The sequence below is a fragment of the Pinus tabuliformis genome, chromosome 1_2 (assembly GCF_031772625.1).
Source record: "Pinus tabuliformis cultivar Carrire ecotype Pingquan chromosome 1_2, CPIR1, whole genome shotgun sequence".
Taxonomy (NCBI): Eukaryota; Viridiplantae; Streptophyta; class Pinopsida; order Pinales; family Pinaceae; genus Pinus; species Pinus tabuliformis.
In genome coordinates, this window is record NC_142298.1 from 570300261 (window position 1) to 570305892 (window position 5632).

A 5632-nucleotide genomic window follows, 5' to 3' on the forward strand; every position below is an offset into this window, starting at 1 on the left:
TGCCATTAGAACTTGTGCATCACTTCATGTATAATGTTTATGAATAACTACGCATAGACCTTGAAGGAAGTGCTTCAATCTTATGCAGGTTTTCCTTTAATCTTGTTTTGTTTTAACCAAAATCTTTGGCCACCATGTATCATTCATGAAGCACATAAATATTTATAAAGAAAATTGTTTCAACTTTTGATAAGTAAAATCATTCTCCGCATTAAAATTACCTGAATCTTCACGCACCGATGCAGCTTCATAAATCGATGTTTCAGTATCTTCAGGTATGTTTGAGCGAATTAGGCGTGCTTCCAGAACTGTTGTTCAATTTGATGAAGTTTTTCACTGGATTTGAGGTCGGAATTTGCAGTCCACGCAGAGCGTAATGTAGATGGATTTCTCGCTGCTAATAATATGGAGTTGGGGGAGATTATCAACATTCCGAAAGAGAGGCTTCAATCGTAGTCTCTTGGGTATAGAGATGGCGCTGCTGCACTGTCCAATTTCACTTCCGCTACTTCCATTGGCTGCACCTGCAAGTTTCATTTCTCCTCCAAAACATATACATTTACGAAAAGTAGCAGTTCCCAAGTTTCGAAGTGCTCCACCAACAGTTGCACTTCTTAATTTGAATCCTCCTCCTTATGATTTTGATGCATTAGAACCACATATGAGCAAACAGACTTTGTCTTTCCACTGGGGCAAGCATCATCAAGCTTATGTTGATAACTGTAACAATCAGATTAAGGATACAGAGCTGGCAGAGTGTACCTTAGAAGACATTATTAAGAAAACATATAACAACGGTGATCCTCTTCCAGTATTTAACAATGCTGCTCAGGCCTGGAATCATGAGTTCTTTTGGGAATGTATGAAACCCGGGGGTGGGAAAGAGCCTAAAGGAGAGATCCTTGAACTTATAAAAAGGGACTTTGGTGCTTATGATGAATTTTTAAAGGAATTCAAGCAAGCATCAGCAACACAATTTGGCTCTGGTTGGGCCTGGCTTGTTTTAAAAGACAATAAACTTGTAATTGAAAAAACTCCAAATGCTCTGAATCCTCTTATCTGGGGTCATAAGCCGCTTCTGACCATAGATGTTTGGGAGCATGCGTATTACCTTGACTATCAGAATCGACGGCCAGATTACATATCGACATTTATGAATGAGCTTGTTTCCTGGGACGCTGTCAATGCTCGGCTTGATCGTGCCAAGGCTTCTGCAACATGATTGGTTTCTAGGACTTTAGCTTTTACATCTCCTGACAGTTATGCTCTGCATACATTACGAACAAACTCACACGGATGCGCCGAATTGTTCAGCCATAGCGCGTCACTGGATTTTACCGCTGGCTGTTTTAGGAAGCGAGTCTGTCACAAAAAAACCTTCTTGGGAATCTTGAAGGCAGCTAAATTCTTCTTGCAATTTCCAGAGCAATATACTTGCAGATTCAAACAAAATGCAGAACAGGTATCTTTCAGCTCTGATACCACATATTGAAAATGAAATTAACTCAAATAGATTACAGAAAAACACATATAAAAACCAGACACAAAATATGGGCGGAAAAAAGTTGAAGCCTCATGCTTCTCTCTCACTTTCATTCAGCAAAATAATTGAATATAGTGTTACAAATAAATAGATGAGAGATAGTGTTCTCAAGATAGTGTGTGCTATCTTAGACACTTTTGGTTGAGATAATTTCTCCTTTGGTTGAGATAATTTCTCACCAGACACACACCAATATAGGAATTACCTAAACTAACTCCTATCTTAGAGGAACAACCCAAGAGTTAGGCACAAATTCCTAACTTGGAATATTTAATTAATTTATTTGTTTTTGGATTTATTATTGTTTTATGAGAGAGTCTAACAATAATCCTTTCGCCTAAGCCCATAGGAGCTTTAATAAGAAATTGAAAACTATAAACAACAATAAAATCATTAGAGCCACTTGAAGCCACAAAGGGGAGCTAAGGGAGTGAGGGTAACTCGAGAAACACAATACCCAAAACCCTCATAAAGTGTCTTTCAAAATTAAAATGTCATATATTGAATGGAGAGGATAGCCCTTCATGTGAACTGATATTGATTAACACCACATATCCATTTTTTAGGGATGCTTCCTGATAAGTGCTTGAATTGGAATATCTTTAACACCCACTTGATACATTTTTCCCACCATTTTCCCATTTTTCATCCTTTTCTTATCATTGTTTTCATCTATATTGATACATTTTTGGTTAAGGTGAGAATATCCTTCCATGTGCCATTTTAATGCTTATTCATATGCATTTTCCAGGAAATTGTTGCCTTTTTATATTGATAGTGGCATATAAGATTCAAGGACTACACTAATACTACACAACACAAGGTCTCAATAGCAGTTGCAACTCCCATAGGTGCTACAACTCCCTACGAGTGTTGTTATCCCCTCTTCTCATGTAGGATTTAACGAATACAACTTTGAAATGTGATTACAATTGCTGCAACACTCCACTATTGCAGCAACTATCCATAGTTGCTGCTACTCCTCATTGTTGTTGTAGCTTCTCACCCTTGTTGCTACTCCTCACTGTTGTTGTGACTCCAGTTCTATGATTTTTATTGTCGTGGCTCTGGTTCTGTGATTGTGATTGTTGCAACTCATGTTGCCTTTGCTCATGGTGTTATTGTTCAAGTCCTTGTTTTTTGTTGTTCCAACTTCGGTGATAATGTTGCAACTCCACATCTGTTGTGCCACTCCGACATTAAACTATCTAATTTTCAGTTTTGACCAATTAGACGAGTTGGAAAATGGTTTCTAATGTAGGAAAATGACAAGGACAAGTGGATGACCAAGAAAAGGAGTTGACTCAACCACCACATGTCGCATAGATTAATTGAGTTAGTCGATGCTCTTATTTACCATTCTTTTAAGAAAATGATGTAATAGGATGAACAATACGATTTTCATGGATGTTCATCCACTTGTTTGGTTTATTATTAGATAGAAGATATGTTATATAAAAACCGCCTGATCTCCTTGAGCTAGGAGAGTGAACTTGTAATCTTGAAGTTGGTAATATATATATATATATATATATATATATATATATATATATATATATATATATATAGGGTTAGTTTAGTCAATCGTCATCAATAGTTTTAGGAATTTGTCTAGTTCTATGATAATATGTACTCATTTTCAATTCCCTTAGGTAAGATATAGTAGTATACATGAAAATATTTATTAAGATGTTATCCATATTTTAGGGGAAGCATCCCTTGGGTCTCCCCATGTGGTTTCCCTATATAATTGTAAGATTATCATGCTAATCCCAAGGGGTTAACTCGATTAGTTGTTTCCAATGTTGTTGGGCAATTGTCTCATTTCATCCCAATAAGTACCCAATTTAAATTCGTCTCACTTAAATACCTTTAGGTAACACATACGTATACGCTAACGGGTTTACTAGAGATACTATATACAAATATGGGCAAGCATCCCTTCGGCCTCGTTGTGATGTTTTCCTTGGAAAGTAAGTATGTGTGTGTGTAGCCTCAAGGATGAATGCAATTGGTAGATGCTCTTATGCTAAATCTATAGAGATCTTGGGATTAAATCTCATCATATCCTTCAGGCTTACTCGTTGTCTATGTAGTGGGCGACTAATCAACTTTTGATCTAAACATTATGGGGAAACATTTGTAAAGGCTAGCTTCGTACCAGCACTCCATTCTTCACTTAATAAGTGGGAGATATTTTTCCTTTGAAATATTTTTTTTGAAAGAAAACCTCACGAGGAAGCCCAAGCAATGCTTCTTCACATTCATGGATGACATCCCTAATGAATTTGTTATTGTAGACTAATGCACCTCACCTAGGGGCATTCAAATTGGGAACCTTCCAACATAAAACTAGCCAAATGACTAGTAAAAGTGGAAATAACTAGTTGAACTAACCCCTTGAACTTTCCTCACACACACACTCTTGTAAAATCCATGTGGGTTCTACTATTTTTCTAAGGTTGAGAAAAAATTATATATGAAATGATGAATGTCATGTTCGAGGAAATCAAAATAATAATAATATAATAATATTTGGCATATCTATGCATCTCCTCTTAGAACACGCATCTTTGCAAAGGACATCCTTCTTATGCAAGACAATCATGTCTTCTCTATCATTAATCCTTGCCTATTTACCAATTCTATATTTCCCAACTTCAAAGTTGATGCTTTAGTTTCTTCATTACATCTACACTCCACAAGACCCTTGTGGCCTATATACTTTATCATGTGTATGCATGTTCTTCCTTACAATGATTTCTCATCACTAAGCCCAAGTGTTGTTGCTCACTGCTCCTTAGTGGCTTTGTGATCTTCCTTGTATGACATATTTCCTTTTGTGGCGTAAGAAATTTATACCAAATTTTGTAAATTAGTAACTTGATATGCAACTTTTTAGTAAGACAAATTTTATATAGTTCATAAAATGTAATTATATGTTGTTCGAAAGGGAAGTGAAGGTTGGAATTGTCTTCATAGAAAAGTGAGTATACAACATAACCAATAAAGAGGCATGGAGGAAGGAGAGAATTGTTCATTGTCCATCAAATTATTAAAAACATTGATAAGTCCACAATCGTGATCCCAATTTGGCAAAGAAGTTGATGCAAAATCCAGTGTGAATCATTGACTAGTTTCTTCTAACCATTGTTCATAAAATTGATTCCATGCACTTTAATTACCAAGGGTGGCTTATTGATCCTCTTAAACACTTGCACAGTCCATGGGAGGCCAACATGGTGTTCTTGACACTACTAAACTCAATGAAAGGATTGCCTTAATAAAATTATGGTTGATGGGGATTTTAGGTAGTTTTATGATGACTAGGGATGCATTCTTTGACTCAATTGCTTGGGATGTTTCGTGATTTGTATAATGAAATCTACAATACCAATTACATTGGTTAATCAATCAATTAAATGTTAATTTTATTTTTACTTCTAATTGTTTTATGTCTAAGAAATAAGGGGAAAGATGAGAAATTTATTTCAAATATTTTAATGAACAAAAATAATTTATTAAGAAAAGTCTTTCGGTAGAAATCACATGAAAGAAATTTTTAGCAACGCGTTTCGAACCAACAAGTGTGGTTCATCATCATGACCAGATGAAGAGATAGACCATGAAAAAAGCTTAAATTTTTTTCTTAATTCATTATGAATCAGAAGCCTGCATTCAAAAAAAAATTAATCAATTTTAAAAATTCAAATAATCCTTTACTAATAAAAGGTTGAAGTGAAATGATACTATTAAACCATCCGTTTAATTACCTTACCCAAAACAACTAATAACCACTCTCTTCCAAGTTATGTTGGAAGTCAATAACTACTCTATTCTAAGTAATAATATAGGGAGTCAATAAATGTCATTAAAAAAAAAAAACATACCGCAACTTCTCGAACATCCACCACAGCAAGCCACAAACCACACATCACTATACAAAGTCCATACCACTATTTATATATCAACATCATAATCAAAACAGGGAAATTTCGTAATTCCATTTATATTCTCATCATTCCAATCGGATTTCATTATTCCATACGCGCTCATAATTGAAAAGATATTTTCCAACGCACATCATCA

General features: G+C 35.3%; 1 pseudogene; it reads left to right on the plus strand.

Moving 5' to 3' along the window:
• The first annotated feature begins 472 nt into the window (after positions 1 to 472).
• Positions 473 to 1272, plus strand: LOC149206882 (superoxide dismutase [Fe], chloroplastic pseudogene; annotated as a pseudogene).
• Positions 1273 to 5632: the final 4360 nt, after the last annotated feature.